Below are 18,598 nucleotides of genomic sequence, written 5' to 3'. Positions count from 1 at the left end.
TATAACAGAATGATAACACAGATTCTGACAATAAGGTCTGAGTGCTTCCACGTAGTGATCGCAACGGCAGACAACTAGGGAATGACCAGCACCCAGTATATATAGCCCAGTGCTCTCCAGCGCCTCCCCTATGTGCTGGACCAATGGGGACTGGTACAATCGTCAGCTGACCGGCTTGGTCAGCTGACTCCCTTCTGGCTGTCATAAAAGTTCTGCCTCTCAGCGCGCGCGCGCGCGCGCGTCCTTCTGAACCTGTGTGGACTATCAGTCCCAGCCACACCAGACATGTCTTGCATACCACCCGCCGCGCTGGCCGCGGAACCAGCCGCACCGCTATCAAGGCATGCGGCGGTTTCTCCGCGTCCAGCCATACTGGCAGATGTAGGCCTACGCGTGCAAACCGCCGCGTTGGACGCGGAATACGCCGCCTTGCTCTGAGTGCACGCGTCGGCTTTTCCGCGTTTTCTCACAGTTTACAATGGGCAAACTCTGACTATATCATTTATACATAATTATTGTAAAAATTAAACACTTTTGTTCATTACGTTATTTTCACTGGAGTTCCTCTTTAATTCTTGTAAAGATACTAAAGTCAATAGCACACAAACTTTGCTTCTGCTCACGAGCATGTCAAAGCCTTTTTTTCTTTTTTTTTTTATAAATACCGGTAATTTGAATCAGCATAAGAACCAGGGATGGTCACAAATGTCCATTTCCGATTCAGTGGACTTTACAATTTCTGCCAAATGTCAATTTCCGATTTTCCAATTTTCTGATTTCAGAGGAGTATTTTATGTGTCATTTTTTTGCATCAGAGAATGCAAAAAAAAAAAATGAGTTAAACATTTTGGAAAATCAGAAAAGCAGTCTTGTGATTGGTCTAAAATAACCGCAGTATTCCAATTTTTGCGAAAAAAATCGGCATTATCTCATTGGACCAATGATTATGAGTTCTGAGATTGGGCTAAAATTACCTAGTTGCAGTAAAACAGATTTAGGAGGAATTCCGATTTTCTGAATACTCGTTTTCCGATTGGATACAGATTTACAATTAAAAATGTGTGAATTTCAATTCGGAATCCGATGCAATCCAACCTAGTATGGTACCTTTAAAGAGACACTGAAGCGAAATTTTTTTTGATATAATGAATTGGTTGTGTAGTACGGATAATTACTAGAACATTAGTAGTAAAGAAAATATTCTCATATTTTTATTTTCAGTTATATAGTGTTTTTTATAACGTTGCATCATTCTCTAATATTTGCAGTTTACACACCACTCAGCATTTTGAATGATTTTACAGAGTAGGCAAGTGAACTTTTGAACTGTGCTCTGCAGAAACAAAAACAATACAGTGCCAGACACTTGAGATAATAAGCTTCAGAAGACAGAGCTCTCTGTGACTTTGAAACTCGTGGAGCTCAATGGCTCTTTTGCATAGATAACAAATGGAGTTTCTTAACTCTGCCTGTACTGGGAACAATATTAAACATATGTCTCTGCTCCTAATGTTTTATTTCTTAGCTGTACTACCCATACAAATCATTATATCATAATTTTTATTTTTTCGCTGCAGTGTCTCTTTAAGAGAATAAACTGGAGTAACTGGATGCTATAAACATGCTCCACTAGGCATTTCGCAGAACGCAGAATTTATATCTGCTCTGAAAGAGAACAGCCTGTTTATAGTTGGGAAATCCAGAGAGTGCATCCTTAATACAGGCCCACAAATAAAGGACGTGTGTGCTTTTCACGGACTGTCCCAGCGGAATGGTACTAAGGACTTCAAAGTGCTGTTCCAGTAAAATAACTGTATATTTCAGTATAAATCCAGTTAACAACATGATCCCCAGTTGAGATTATATGAAAGTGCTCAGCAACTTTTTGCTTCTCTGGGAGTTTCGGTGATAAACAGCTCTGAAAGTTGCTGAATTTGCTGACAAAAATACGTATGCAAATACGATGTAAAAGTCAATGGGCCTGGAATGTGTAGAAAGACAAAATCTCTCTTTAAAAAATAAATAAATAAATAAATATATATATATATATATATATATATATATATATATATATATATATATATATAGTAATAATACACACCCCCACACATATGCAAGCACTCTTGCATAAAGGACATATTAAATATTAAGCTACATACTGTATCTACAAATATATAACTCTAAAAGTGTCAGTGAAAGATGGCTATATACTATTTGACCATGAAAATATTTACTACAGCAAATTGATTCCTAGATCAAGAATATATGGCCCTTATCCAATAACCTCCTTGTAGGTCCAATTCCCGCCGGCAAGGAGGCAGCGCAGCACTTTTTTTTTTTCAAATCATGTAGCGAGCCCAGGGCTCGCTACATGATAGCCGCTGAGCGGCGGCATCCCCCCACCCACTCCGATCGCCTCCGGTGATCAGAGTAAGCAGGAAATCCTGTTCAGAACGGGATTTCCTGCAGGGCTTCCCCGGTCGTCATGGCGACGGAGTGGGATGGTGTCACCGTCGGGACGTCAGAGGGAATCCCGATCCACCCCTCAGCACTGCCTGGCACTGATTGGCCAGGCTGCACAGGGGTCTAGGGGAGGGCGGCTCAGCGCGGCGGGTAGCGGCGAATCGGCGTGTAGCAGCGGCGATCGCGTACCACACGCAGCTAGCAAAGTGCTAGCTGCGTGTAGGAAAAAAAAATATGCAAATCGGCCCAGCGGGGCCTGAGAAATCCTCCTGCGCAGGTTACCCCGAGCTGAGCTCGGGATAACCGGCAAGGAGGTTAATTGTTTTCTCCTATGTTTTCTCCTATGAGATAATTGTTTTATTAACTTTTCAGCACTCTGCAATTAATAGTGTACCAACAAGTAGGTTAAAAAGTACTATGAAAGCCTGGTATTATTACTATTATTATTAATATTATTATTTTCTTGCTTGCTGGTGGCCCAAAGGACATTTTATTGATACATTGTGAAAATACTGTATTATCCGGGAGAAAACTTAAAAAAAACAAAAAAACAGAAGGATGAAGTAGCCCTCAGAAGGGCTGTTTGGGATGATTAAACAGCAATCAGCCAGCCAGGATCAAAATAAACAAGCCTTGCTAACGCTTTCCCTATCTCCAGCAAGCTCTGTTCCTTCCTCTCACTATTCTTGTTGAAGACAGACTGGGACATGGTGGGCACTGCAGCTTTTTTTATAGGGGGAGGGTGGGTCCGTGAGGGAGTGCAGGCTGATTGGCTGCCATGTGCCTGCTGACTGTGATGTAAGGGATCAAAGTTTAGCCCAATGATGATGCATGGGAGCGGGTCGAATAGCAGCATGTGCTCACCACTCATGGCGAGTGCGAATACACGATCTTCGCCGAATAGTGCTCGCTGGCGAACTGTTCAGGCCATCTTTACCGACAAGACATAAGGTGTCACTTCCACGCCTAGAAATTAACTCTTTCAAGCAGCAATATAAAACAAGTAAAACAGCCTGGCTATTAATAAGATGTGTACTGTACATGCACATGTTTATCTCATCATGTCAAATATCGTCTTGGGTACACTTTAATCCCGAACTGCTTCTACCATTGTAATATGAACCCACTTTAGTAACGTTTCATGGTATATTTAAAATGCATCGAAATTTCCTTGACGGTAGAGTTCTTTTACCTCATTTGCCTTATACTATTATTACAAAGTTCTCCTGACATGTATTTTTTTTTATTGTTCTGTAACTTAGATGTTCTATTTACCAAAATAGGATTTTTATGATTTGTTCGCTGCGTGCCATCTGCAGCAATGTATATTTTTAGTAGTTTTCTGACACTTATAAACCTGGCGTGCTTTGCAACTCATTGTTAAGAGCACAGAATGTATCACGGTTCAATCACTCCCATTTTTAAAATAGTGCTGTATTATGGGTAAAAAAGGCGAATAATGCAAGTGTAGCATTATTTAACATACAAAAGGAATGTTATAATATTTTTCTTTTAAATCTATTGTGCGTTTATTGTGATACAGAAGTAGAGAAGTTCTTATTTCATGCACAGTGTATGCAATTCATCCTACGCTCCAGGTTTGTACGGCACAGAGAATAACCTGCCTCTAGATTTCAAGAATTAAAAAGTTAGGAATGTGTTTTAAAACTATTTCTTACCTTTCCAAACAGCCAAGAAACATATATTTGTATGTAACATTGAGTTATGATTGAGCGGTACAACAGCAGGCATTCTTAAAGCGTGTTTGAGATCCTGGTGGTTTAGGCCTCCACCTGTTCTTCACCACTTATCATTAAAACTCCACGGGGATTAAACTAGTTGCTGATTGCAGCTGTTAGGTAAACTGCCTCTGCTATCCAATGATTAGAGGAAATCAGCATCGAGGGACTATAGTGAGCATATCTTACTGCTCCGCACTATTTCTTATTTGGTTATATTAATCCAACTAACAGAGAAATGGATATACTGGGCCTTAATTACTAAGGTTTTCTACATACAGGAACAACAGGTATTTTAAAGAGGAACTTGAATTCAGGATTGAATGTCATTCAAATCAGTAACCGATACCTCACAAGAAATCTTTACCTTTGCTCTAATAGATCATCGGGGACACCTGTGTGACTGACATAGTGACGAAACTCGGCTGTCACACTGCTGTCCCCAGTACAGCGCTGCTGTAGATCGCAGCGCTGCACACTGTTAATAGATGGTGGTGTCGCCGTCTAACAGTATCTGAGTGGCGATCGCCGCAGGGAGACTGAAGGCGGAGCTCCGTCATCAGAGTGGAGATGCACGCGCATCAGTGTGCGATCTCCTGCAATCTCTGCCCACTGCCATTCACACCAATTGGCGTGGAGCAGTCGACAAGAGGTTAAAACAGAAGGTATTTGCGATAATTCAGATTTTAGTGTGCAATTGTGGTTACCCACAATGCACCACTGCTAAATATGCAGATTATCTCTTTATGCCCAGGTCAGCCAGGCTTGCATCCAGAACCTCTAGTGTATAGCAACCTATAGCTTTAAATTTTACAGAACCACATCAACCTAACATGCAGACAGCCTGTTTCAGAATGTTGGTCCTCCTCATGGCAGAGACAATTTGCATATTCAGCAGTGGTGTAATTTGCATATTAAGCAGTGGTGCATTGTGAGTAACCACAGTTACACACTTAGATCTGAATTAACTCAAATATCTTTTGTTTTAAGAAGGCAAACCACAGTGGCTATCATTCATAAAGCATTCTCGCATGCGGAAATGCTGAAAACAGCCGACTTTACCAAAGACATAGCAAGATCTCCATTCATAAAGGCTGTTTCCGCATGAAAAGCTGACATTACCGAGCAGGGCGATAAATTACCGCCTTGTGCGGTGACTATATCGTAACAAATGTAACAAAATGTTAATTCATAAAGGTTTACGCAAGCGGTATGAGGACGGGAAATGCCTATCCCTTGGATGTGGCGATAACAATGTTAAGTTAAAGGAGACACAGACCTCCCAGGCAGCTGCAGTAGAGCTGAACACGGAGAAATGTATCAACTTGGCAGCATCCTGTGTTTCCGCAAGCCTACCGCCAGACTAGTTCGGGGAATCTCCGCACTGCTATTGCAACTGGCAACATTTTTATGAATGAGCAGCCAGAAGTCTAAAACACCATAAGCGGTGTTTTCCCGCATGGATTTACTTTACCGACCACACTTTTATGAATGATAGCCAAAGAGCATTGTTTTTTTTTTATATGGGTGTTTTTTGGTCTTTTTTAGTTCCCTATACTTTCCAAGTCATTTTGGGTCACCCCGAGCTGCTTGGGTATTCTGTTTCAGCAGTTGCATAGGCATGTTCATAGCTTTACATATGCTGTCTATCCATCTTAGCCTCTGCCCCCCTCTTCTTCTTTTGTCCTCAATTCTCAAGCATCAAGGCTTTCCCCAAAGAATCTGGTTTCTCAATAAGTGACCCTAGTATTTGAGTTTTAATAGTAGTTTCAGCCTTTCTAGTGAACACTCTGGCCTCATTTTTTTAAGTGACAGTTCAAATCTTCTGTCTGTCCAGGGAACTCTCAGTAGCTTTCCCCACACCCACAATTCAAAAGCATCACATTTTCTAAACATAATATTTGTTAAAGTCCAACTTTCAAAGCCATATGTTACTACTGTGAGTTGCCTCTGTTATGACAGAATAATGAAAATCTAGCTTAAAAAATGGGCCAATCAATTGCAGCTGACAAGCGATTTGGTTGGCTAATTTTTGAACCAGATACATTTGCATTGCAAATTTGCATAATTCTGCACCAAGTTAGAATTATTTGCATGTCATTAACCACCCTTAATGCCAATACCTAGCTAACAATGTTTGCTCTCAAAGACTGACATGTTTTTGTAGATCTGCTGGCCACTTTGTAACAAAAAAAAGAAGCAGATTCTGCAGAAGAACAGATGAGCAAACGTACAAAATTATCTTCGCTCAACTTAATCCTACAGCAGATAGGCTACATGAATACAAGCCTATAGAAATGATATGTATTACGCACAGCGAATTGGCACTTAGCCATTGTATCACAACAAGGGGGCTGAAAGTGCAGGTTTTCTTATATGATGATTCAGTTAAAACAGAACTGATTTTTCTACATAGGTAATACGAACTTGAAGCAATTCTACTTGCTACATATTATTATGTATAATTTACATCACTCAGTTGTGGTAGGGTAGTTTACATTTTGCCATCTCTGTGCAATCAGTCATTTAAAGGTATGAAGCAGTGGCGTAGCTAAGGAGCTGAGGGCCCCAGTGTGAGTTTTGCATTGCCCCCCCCCCCCAGCACTCTATACATAACAATTGATACGGTGCACCAAGTCCTGCCAAGGACAACAATGTCAGAGGTGCAAGAAGGGGATGGGGAACAGCTTGTAAATGATTATTTTCATTCAAACTAGGTGCACACATAACATAACATGAAATGCTGCATTTTATGTCATGTTTCATTTTATGTTGTGTGCGTTTTATGTGCGTTTTTGGTGCGTTTGCGTTAGCGGTTTTTACCCCAGATGCATTTTACAATAGTTTTGCGTGCATTTCAGTGCGCTTGCGGTTCGCATATACTAAACACATGTGTGTTTTGTAGGTGTTTTCCATGCATTTTTCTTTTAAGTTTTATGCAAATCACTAGGAAATCAACAGGAAGAGGAAATACATCAGAAAACATTTTTTATTTTACAAAAATGCATAGAAAAAGGCATGGAAAAAGCATGCCATTGCATTTCCATTGACTTTCATTATGTGCGTTTTTGCTGCGTTTTTTAAGATTATGCAACAAAACCAGCATTTTTGAAAACGCACGCATCAAAAATGCATATGCATTTTTGATATGTGTTTTTTCCAGCGGCCCATAGACTTCCATTAGCATCAAAAATGTAGCGTTTTTTCGCACCGCTAGCATTTCTGCTATGTGTGCACCTAGCCTCATAGCATTTATATACAGTATATTCTGGCGTATAAGACTACTGTTTAACCCTTGAAAATCTTCTGAAAAGTGGGGGGTCGTCTTATACACCAGATGTCATTGATGCCGGGTGATACGTCCTATCTTGTTACCAACTGTCAGATCTCGCTGCTGAGGACTGTAGTAAAGCGGCGCAGGCGCACATGTGTGAGATCAGAGAGGCAGAGAAGGAGGTAAATAGGATACAAGGGTGGACCAGAAGGGTGAAAGAGGCGTGTTTTATGGGCACTGCACAATCTATTCTTCCATACCGCTCTGATAAACAGGTAGACAAGGATAGCTGACCAATCCACTAAGGGAGAGGGAGAGGTGACCAATCCAACCAGTCAATCGCCTATATACTCGGTACCACATACAGTACAGCACAAGTATCTGTTTATATACACTTAAAGAAAACCTGAACTGAAAATTAAAAGTTAAAATAAGCATACACAAGTCATACTTACCTTCCATGTAGTCTACTCCTCAGGGTCTTTCTCCTGTCCCACGTCCTGTTTGTTCACTGTGATCAAGGGAATTTTCCGTCCTCCATTTTGAAAATGGCCATTACCCATAACAGCTTTCTGGTCAGCACACGGTTAAACTGTAACATCGCCCACTTGAGCCATAGGTAAACATGGACATTACCTGGTACATCAGTTTTCCTCTCAGCTATAACTGACAGCAACTGATATTTTACTGACAGCAACTGATATATTTCAGATCTGACAAAATATTGTCAGAACTGGAAGGGATTATTGTCAGAAGAAAATGGTGAGCTTCTGAGAGGAACTGATGGCAAGGTAACTATGTAATGTTCATTTGAAGTTACCTCATGTGTTTATTTTAAATATTTTTACTCAGTACAGGTTCTCTTTAATGTAGCACCAATATATGATGTTTTTTTAATTTTTATTTGGAGTGCGTTGGAAGAGGGGGGTAGTCTTATACTGCGAACATATCCTAATCTTTATATTTTAACTGGAAAAGTTGGGGGGTCGTCTTATACACCGGAATATACGGTAAGTGATTATTACCAAAACAGGACCTATAAAGAGCTGTTTATTTAGCGACTGAGGGAGAGCCCTGGTGCGGTCAAGACCTCTGCAACCCCTATTGCTACACCACTGGTATGAAGTCTGTTGAAGCACAGAATATCTTGTAAAGTTGCAAGGGTCAAACAAGCATGTTGTTTACAATTCAGGGCCTGATACACAGGAGAGCGTAAAAAATAAAAATGCTTCCATAGACATCACAATTTTTCAAAAAATCGTGATCGTGGCTATTTTGCCACAATTTTACCATTATTTTAATGTAAGTCAATAGAAGTGTTATTAAAAAACAAAACAAAAATGACCCACAAAATGCTCTCTGGTGTGTCGGGGCCCTCTGTCAGGTGATGGAGCAGACTCTATTGGGATTTCCAGATATGCATCATGTTTTGGTTGAAGAAACCATGAAGTGACAAAAGCTCACTTTCTGTCTGATACTACCTGAGTTGAGAAAAGACTCTGTGTTCGGCCTGTTGGCCGGTAAAGCTATTCAACCTGCTTGGTCAAACAGTTCTGACAAGACACAGAACATTTAGGGCTTATTCACAGTGGGATGTTGCAAAGCTGCATTATAAAGTTTTATAACGCAGCTTACCGCACTGCAGTGAAGAGTGTATGCGACGTTCACAGTGCAATGTTAAAGTTTTAATGTAACATTTAGCGTTATGGTGACGCATTGCTGCAGTGCGTTACCTCTAAACGCGCATGTTACCAGGGCCGGATTTAGGCCATGGACTTGGGCACCACAGGAGAAAGGGCACCAAAGCAGCAGGCTAAACGTATGCAGCATTTGCAAGCTTGCTGCAATGCAGGGAGATCAGGCGGGCGTCTTAATGCAGTACCTTGCTCTCTGTGCACGTTTGCATTGTGGCCGGTGGCTATGGACTAGGGCAGCATTGGAGATGGAAAGGAAGAGGAAGCTATTGCACTGGAGACGAGTGGAAAAATTAGTGACACAGATGGCTGTTGTGGTGTGAATGCGAGCTGGCTACCTATACTGAAATGTGGTAGGGGGGGGGGAGGGATTAAGGGAGTCATCTGACTACCTATACTGGATGGAAAGGGGGAGAAGTCATCTGGATACGTATACTCGAGGTAAAAGGGGAGGAGTCATCAGGCTACCTATATTAGAGGGAAGGGGGGAGGGGTAATCTCGCTACCTATACTGAAGCGGGGTAGCTGGTGACAGTGGCCTAAGGCGGTAAAAAGTACAAATCCGGCCCTGTACGTTACCAGGTACAGGAAAGCATACTTTTCATTGCCTGTATGCTTTACTGTACCTACTGAATGCAATGGTAATGCAGCATTAATCTGCACTACCATTTTTTGTTGCGTTGTGTTGTAATGTTGCTTTGCAACTTTCCAACTCAACGTCCCACTGTGAACGTAGACTCATATCATTTTTTTTCTCCTGGTGGACTTAGAGCACCAGAGCTGCAGTCATCAGGGCACACTCAGTAGGTAGTAGCAGTTTTAGGAAGTCTTGCCAAAGGTCTCCTTACTAAATAGGTGCTGGCTTACTGAACTTAAGGAGCTGAGATTCAAACTCAGGTCTCCTGTGTCAGAGGCTGAGCATTAAACCAGTACACTATCCAGCCACTGAGCTGTTTTGAGGACAAGTGCATTGCTAAGGGGATGCACGAGTCTGGACACATACATGCTCAGTAGCGATCCACTCATCCTCGAGGACATCAGTGCTTTCGAAGAGCTATTCAGTCAAATTGTTTTACTGGTGGACAGCGCTGGAACAATGGGCTAAAAGGCTCTATACTATTCAGAGCCTTCCTTCTACTCAGATAAGTATGAAACCTTAAATGATACGCCTCACATTAAAGTGAACCTCCGGACTAAAAATCGACTCAGCAGCACTGAAAAGGCCTGGTGTTTCTTTAACAGTTTTACAGCATCAGAACTTTGTTTCTCTTATCCAAGCCTCATTTTTAGCTGCACAGAAGAAAACTGCCCGGGCTTTTTTCCCCTGGTGCTGTGCAAAGCATGATGGGATTTCGGATTTTGTTGTTCTCGTTCTGCTGTTTTGGTGCAAATTTTTTTTTTTTTACATTTTTAATTTGACATTTGAAGCCTAGCGTGTGCAGCTGGGAGGGGTAATCAGGACACAGGACAGTTGGAACTGTGTCTACTGCTCCTTGTCACCTCCTTTCAACCAAAAAGATGGCTGCCCCATGACAAAGATGGCTGCCCCCATGAATCACAAACATTTGCCTGTTCTTTTAAAACAGGTTGGGTAAAAAATTATATTACCTATCTATTCTAATTAACATAACTAATGTAACTTAATGACAGTATGTTTGTTTAGGCTGAAGTTCCCCTTTAAGTTTGCTTTAAGCAACCATTTGTAATGCATGAACATGAATGAAGGTGATTATCAGGCATGAGTTAAATGCTCTCCATTCAAATTTACATTTTTTAAATATCCACGAACATACAGAGCATTTCTGCAAGGTGTACATTTTCACAAAAATGAGGACTTTCTTCAAAATGTGTATTTTTCCCCAAAAATGTCCATATGTGTGAAAATGATATTTTTTGACGCTCATTGACTTCAATGCATTAGCAAAAATGTGCTTTTTGTGTGCCTATATGTTCAAAAACAATTATGGTGAAAAAGAAAATTGCCATATTCACTCATCACTAATAACTACATAGGGTGGTGGAGTAGAGCTGCCAGGGTCCTATTGATCTTGGCACCAATGTTTGGCGGGGGCACCCCATGGGCGTTGGTTCTAACTGACCATCGGTCTTGACCAGAGCACCCCACAAGGGATGATTGGTTGGAGGACTACTTTGCTGCCTAGTGGCCATTAGGTCATGACTCTTGGGTGATGGCAAGAACCCTACAGTGTGGGAAAGGTGAACTGGCTGAACCAGTGGGAAGGAATGACAGGGTAGACTGAAAGTAATGACTGACTGACCATACTGGAAATGACTGGCAGGGTGAGCTTGAGGGAAGGACTGCTGGGAGGGCTTTGCAAGGCTGTTTGGAAGGAAAGACCGTATAGGAAGAAAGACTGGTAGGGTAGACTGGAAGGAGGGACTGACAAATCAAACTGTAAGGAAGGACTGGCATGGCCAGAAGCAGGCCCAGCAAGGGAGATGCTTAGCCTTGTGAATGCTGCAAGACCCAAAGGGGTGAACAGGTGCTCCATTCTTGGCTCTCGATACATCTCTGGCACTGTATTTGGTCTGAGGAAGTGGACGTTACACCCATGAAATGCTTTGCATTGCCTGTGCATAATTAAACTTTATATGTGCATGAATGTGTCATTATTGAGGTTAGCCACCTCTCCCTTTATTATTTTAACTGTGTTTTTCTACACAGTTTAATCTATCATTGGGCGCATCTTCCCCCCTTTGTGCTTTTCACCGTCCTTAGGAGGGGTGTACTTGGTACTCGGTGGCTCTGCCAATGATAGGTCCTTTGTTATTTTGCCAAGAATGTGATTTGAATCCAGTTCCAGCTGGTCACCTAAGTGGAGTCAGGTTATAAATCTCCACCTGCCTTCAGTGATTGCTTGCCCCCTGTGCAACCTTCATTTTTGAGTTCCACGACCCTTTTTTACATTTGCCATTTAACTTGTGATGTACTGCACCATTTTGTTGTTTCTGTGTTCTTCTTTTTTTAGGGTGTCAATCACCCCTTACCACAGGATGCTGCAAGAGGATGGTTTCACTGCTGGATCTTCTGGAGGGTGAGTGTAACAAGAGCACTCTACTACTACAAGACTTAGGCAGCTTTGCTTTTAGGGTTTGCCTCTTTTATGACGCTAGATGTTGTGTATATTTACCAATAGAATTTTTATCCAGCTTGATTAGACTGTCTTGATTTAAATACATATTCTGGATATTTCATTGGCTTCAAATAGATATGCAATTTTAGGCAGTTTCGTTATCAGTCCCTTCTGTTGTTCCTTTAGGTTGCTTTTGGTACAGGGTCAGATTTACCAGAAGGCACTGTAGGCACGTGTCTACAGGCGCTTGATGTTGGAAAGGTGGCTCACTTAATATAACAAGAGTAAAAAATATAAATAGTTACCCCAAAATGATGCCCTATATATGCAAACAAGTCCAAGCAAAGAAATGAGTTTTTAAAGGTACAGGTTTACTCTTTATTCTTAAATCACAAGTCTTGTGAGTTGCGATTGTGAAGTGTAGACATAGTTCAGAAATCCAATTCACAAAAAGACTGCCTAGCACATGTTTCACAGCCTAAAGCATCTTCCTCAGAGGCATATGGTACACATGAACATCGGGTGTAGATCTAGAAAAATGCTAACCCACAATCTGTGATGTTGAAACTGCAAGCAATCTGCCCCGAATCCACGCTGTGACATCAATGAAATAAAGGTAGAGGTGGTGGCTCACTCCCCTCCCTAAATGCCTCCCTCTCTCCTTCTCTATGTAGAGTCCCGAGCGGAGTGTAAATGAGAGGATACTCCTTCTGCTCTCGGCATTCCATTGGCGAGATCTCTCTTCACCCAGGGTCAGCTCTAGCTACTGAATACTGAGGGTACCTCTGGCTATCAAATGCTAGGCTACACTTGTAGCTATGACAGGCAGGGGAAGTAAGGGAGAAGTGACAGCTGGGACAGCAGCACACTTGCGGTGCGGTTCGGCAGGGATTTGTAGGTTCATTGAGGGAGAAGTCTAGGGTGCCAAGACATCTGTGCCTGTAGGCTCCTGTGATGAAGATCCAGGCCAGCTTTAGTATCAGTACTACATATTTTATTTTGTTATTTTACATTTTGTCAAGAGCTCTTCCTTAAATTAGCATACACCAGGCCTCAGATCTCAGCATCAAAGTCTATATAGAGAGGCTAGGATTCTTTCACCTTTAACCACTTCAGCCTAACTGGACGAAAATTTTCGTCCAGCTTAGCTGTGCGCACTACCGTGGGTCGCACGCGCTCCCGCGGGCCCCCCATGCGCGCCCCAGCGATCAATGAAAGGGATTATAAATCCCTTTCACTGATCGGACCCCCCCCCCCCCGGAGAAAAGCCGACAGCGTCTCTTCAGACGCTGGGCTTTTCTGAGATCAAAAAGTTCCCCGTCTTCATACTTCTTCCTGAGAGCGAGATCGATCGCTCCCAGGACTTTTTGACTGTGGCCATCTTGTGGCCAAATAGCAAACTACACCAAAAAACACTTTCTATTGAATAAATACATTTCTAAACATTTAAAATCCACTGTTTACCTCCCACACCAAAAAATACCCACATACAAGTTTTAATAAAAAATAAAATAAAAAATTACTATAATAATAAAAAAAAAACATAAATAGTTACCTAAGGGTCTGAACTTTTTAAATACTCATGTCAAATGAGTATATCAATATGATTTATTAAATTATGGGCTTCTAAATAGTGATGGACGCAAATTGAAAAAATGCACCTTTATTTCTAAATTAAATATCGGCGCCATACATTGTGATAGGGACGTAATTTAAATGGTGTAATAAGCGGGACAAATTGGTAAATAAAGTACATAGGTTTTAATTATGGTAGCATGTATTAATTTCAAACTATAATGGCCAAAAGCTGAGCAATAATTATTTTTTTCCATTTCTTTCTTAATATTCCTGTTAAAATGGTTTTAGAATAAATTTATTCTCAGCAAAATGTATCCCCCACAGAAAGCCTAATTGGTGGCGGAAAAAACAAGATATAGATCAATTCATTGTGATGAGTAGTGCTAAAGTTATTGGCAAATGAATGGGAGGTGACAGTTGCTCAGATGTGAAAAAATCTCAACCCTGTAGACTGAAGTGGTTAAAGGAAGTTTAAAAAATAGGCTTTAATCCCACAGCTCGGAAAAGTTATGCTCTGCATTGTGCCGATCCACAAAAGTGTGTTAATTTCAATCATGATTCATGATCTATCAGCTCAGGATCCATGCAGCATCATGTAATTACTTTTCCTTGAAGATGAATGCTGATTTCATAGTAATTCATAAGTTTTTTATGAATATGCATAGTCTAGCCTTTCCAGGAGCAAGTATTAATCTATTGACACTCAGTGGAAGCATAATCTATTGATTAAAATGCAATTCGGGAGGATTTGGAAAGACTTTAAATGGAAATTCGTTTAAAACTGCTGGTGTAAGCTGTTTCTTTGCCATTGAGTAGTTTGTTACAACACTAAATACATACAAAAAGTCCTATACCTTAATGAGGTCTAGCATTAAGGCTGAACTCCGGGCAACATTACAAAATGCCATTGAATCCAGTTATGAAGACATTAAAAAAATTATAAAGAACTACTCTAGCGAAAAAAAATAAGCAGTTGAAATCTGACATTACCAACAGGTTTTGCAATAGTCCCCCATGAGGGATCATCAGTGTTTTCTGTATTTTCATAAGCATTTCTTAAAGGAGTTCTTTCGCGAATGAGAAAAAAAAAACCAAGTGGTTTATGCATAACCTATTAAACATCCTTCTAAAATAGTACAAAAAGTTTTTCAAAAAAATGAATGGTTTCCTCAATACTACATGTAATGTAATCAGTGTCGGATGACGGGTTGGGAGGCTAATCCATTTGATAGGGGTGTTTTTTTTTTACTTGCATTTCACAAACCACACTCTTGCCTACCTAGTTTTCAGTTTTGTAAACCACTGCCATCAGGATTTGCAGTTAAAGCTGTTATAATAACTGCCGAGCTCAGGCTGAGCTCCTCGGCAAGTTATTTATTGTAGTTTCACAGACAGTACCCCTGCAGGAATAGCTCAAGCAGAAAGCCGAGCAGCGTTTCAGTGAGCACGTCATGTGTTTACTTCGTTGCCTGGCAACTTGACTCCAGCGTGTGTGCAGATAAGTTTCTATCCTCTGCAAGCGAGTCATCTTATCAGCTGCTGACAAACTCCAGCGTCTCTGCAGGAGTAATGTGTCTTCAGAGTGTGCCCCACTTATCTTTTAGATCATTGTTACACAGTCCTGCCAGGAGAAGATTTTTAGAGGCTTGTTTCTATTCTATCTGTTCTAGTAATAGTGACCTGACAAGGTAAATTTTATGATATATATATTTAAAGTTTATGTAAATTGCAATACATTTTTGAATGGATGGTTTTGTGTGTGTGTGTGTGTGTGTGTGTGTGTGTACAGTGTGTGTGTACAGTGTGTGTGTGTGTGTGTGTGTGTGTGTACAGTGTGTGTGTGTGTGTGTGTGTGTGTACAGTGTGTGTGTGTGTGTGTGTGTGTGTGTGTGTGTGTGTGTGTGTGTGTGTGTGTGTGTGTGTGTGTGTGTGTGTGTGTGTGTGTGTGTGTGTGTGTGTGTGTGTGTGCGCGTGTGCGCATATACAGTGTGTGTGTGTGTGTGTGTGTGTGCATATACAGTGTGTGTGTGTGTGTGTGTGTGCATATACAGTGTGTGTGTGTGTGTGTGTGTGTGTGTGTATGATATTTATTTATATATAGATATGTATATGTGAATGTACGCGTGCCGGAAAGTAGGTTGTCGTGAACGTGTGCATGCACTTGAGTATTGCAAGAGGGTGTGTTGAATGGGAGGGTGCGTAAGGCACGCTTTGGGGGGGGGGGGGGGGGGTACTGGTGTGGGATGATGTGTATGCTAAAGCCTAGCACCTGTTTATTAAAGGAAACATCAAGCAAAAATAACTCCCCATGATATACTTACCAGGGGCTTCCTCCAGCCCCTTGAAGCTGACATGTCCCACGCCGCATCTCCGATCGCAGCTACCAGGCCGAACGGGAGGTCATCCTTACTGCGCCTGTGTTAAGCGCTGCTGTCAATCAAGTCCATGTTGTATGCAGCGTACTGCACAGGCACAGAACTACTGCACCTACGCAGTACACTGTGGACAACGTGGACTTGACTGACAGCGGAGCTCACGCAGGTGCAGTAGAGGAGGTTGGCCTTTGCACATGGCAGTGGCAGCTGCGTTTGGAGATGCGGCGTGGGGCATGTCGGCTTCAAGGGGCTGGAGGAAGCCCCTGGTAAGTATATCATGGGGAGTTAATTTTGCTTGATGTTTCCTTTAATAAACAGGCACTAGGCTTTAGCATACACATCATCCCACACCAGTCCCCCCCCCCCCTACCCCCAACCCCGCAAAGCGTGCCTTACGCACCCTCCCATTCAACACACCCTCTTGCAATACTCACATGCATGCACATGTTCGCAACAACCCACGTTCCGGCACATGTACATTCATATATACATAACTATATATAAATATATACATATTTATATATTTATGTGTATATATAGAACCATCTATTTAAAAATGTATTGCAATTTATATAAATTTAAAAAAATATATATAATTGACATAAAATTTACCTTGTCAGGTCACTATTACTAAAACAGAAACAAGCCTCTAAAAACCTTCTCCTTGCAGCTAAAAGCAGATGGCATGACGCACATGACTGTGTAACAATGAACTCTAGTTCTAAAACAAGATAAGGGGGGCACACTCAGGGGAGGACTGGGACCATTTGGCCTGGGGGGAAAAACAAATCCTAGAGGCCTTTTCAGGTCATGGTAGCCCCATTTATGTACACACACACTTTCACATATAGGAAACACAAGACTATTCTTTACCTCAAAAAATAATATTATGTGATTAGGCCACAGAGCTGGACTGTGAGGCAATATCCCTTTGGAAAACACTACGCTTTCACAGATTGGGAGGGGGGGGGGGGGGGAGGGGGAGAGTGCTTGATATTAGTTACAGGGGGTGGGTAGGTTTTTGGTTTGGGTATAAAATACAAAATGAAAGCACTAATCAGCATCACATTTTAGATTAATTTAGTTGCTTTTGAAGCATGCCCCCCCCCCCCCCCTCCCACAACCTCTTCTGCCAACTCCAGTTGTATCCTGGCGGTGACCTCCTCTCCTCCATTCTCTCTGTGTCTCCCTGCTCCTCCTCTGCTTGGAAGGATGATGTGGTGGCTGGCTGCGTGCAGCTAGGATCTTCCAGAGCTGGATTAACACCATACAGAGCAATGAATTTGGGCCTCACCACAGCCTCCCAGTTTATCGGTTAAAAGGGTGCTCAGACAAGTAAGAAGATTTCAGTCCAATGAGAAGTGGAAGCCCACAATTCATCATACTGCCGCAAAGGCAATCTGTCTTTTAACTCTAGGCGACATTACCAATACTGGAAAGCGATGTGGTCTCCTATACCAGAATTGAATAGACATTATACCACTAAATACAATATTTAAGTAGCCTTTTCCCCCAAGAAAAAAAATATAGCCAGGTCATGTGTCTCCTTTATACAAAAATTAAGTAGCCATGTTCCTCCAGATACAACAGGTAGGTAGCCATGAGCCACCAGATAAAATATGAAAGTAGTCATGTGCCCCTGGATATCACTATTAGGTAACCAGATGTGCCTCCAGCCTCCCAGTTTGCAGTACTGGGTATCCTGTGGTTGCCCCAGATAGCAGTATTAGGAAGCCTTGAATGATCACCCTTACCAAATAATATTGGGTAGCTACTTGTGCCCCTGCCTAGATAAATTATCACAATCAATTGCAATTTTGCAAACCAATTTTCCAAACAGGTTTTTAAAACTACCGATATAGTGCGATTTTGCAGATTTCCTTCATGTGTAATCCCTCAGAAAATTCTGCATGCTGCAGTGGGATCAATGTCATAGGGTTTATAGTACATTGTACTAGAGCTTTGATGACCGCTGGCTAATTGCCAGTGATCAGCAACCTTCCCGTTAGAGTGAACTAGCTCTTACATTAATCTCACCCCTTCCTCTGCCTAACTCCCACCCCTCTCCTCTGCCTAACACTAACTCCCGCCCCTGTCATCTGCCTAATACTACCCCCCCCCCCCCCCCCCCTCTGTCTAAAGGTTTCCATTAACCCTCCTGGCGGTTTGTCAAAATCCGCCAGGGGGCAGCAAATACGTTTTAAAAAAAAAAAAAAAATTTCATGTAGCGAGACGAGGTCTCGCTACATGATAGCCGCTGCTGAGCGGCATCCCCCCAGCCCCTCCGATCGCCGCCGGCGATCGGAGATCAGGAGATCCCGTTCAAAGAATGGCCATGGCGACGGGGCGGGATGACGTCACCGACGTCATCGACGTCGTG

This window comes from Hyperolius riggenbachi, chromosome 12, assembly GCF_040937935.1.
Source record: "Hyperolius riggenbachi isolate aHypRig1 chromosome 12, aHypRig1.pri, whole genome shotgun sequence".
Classification (NCBI taxonomy): Eukaryota; Metazoa; Chordata; class Amphibia; order Anura; family Hyperoliidae; genus Hyperolius; species Hyperolius riggenbachi.
This window is presented reverse-complemented; position numbering follows the sequence as displayed.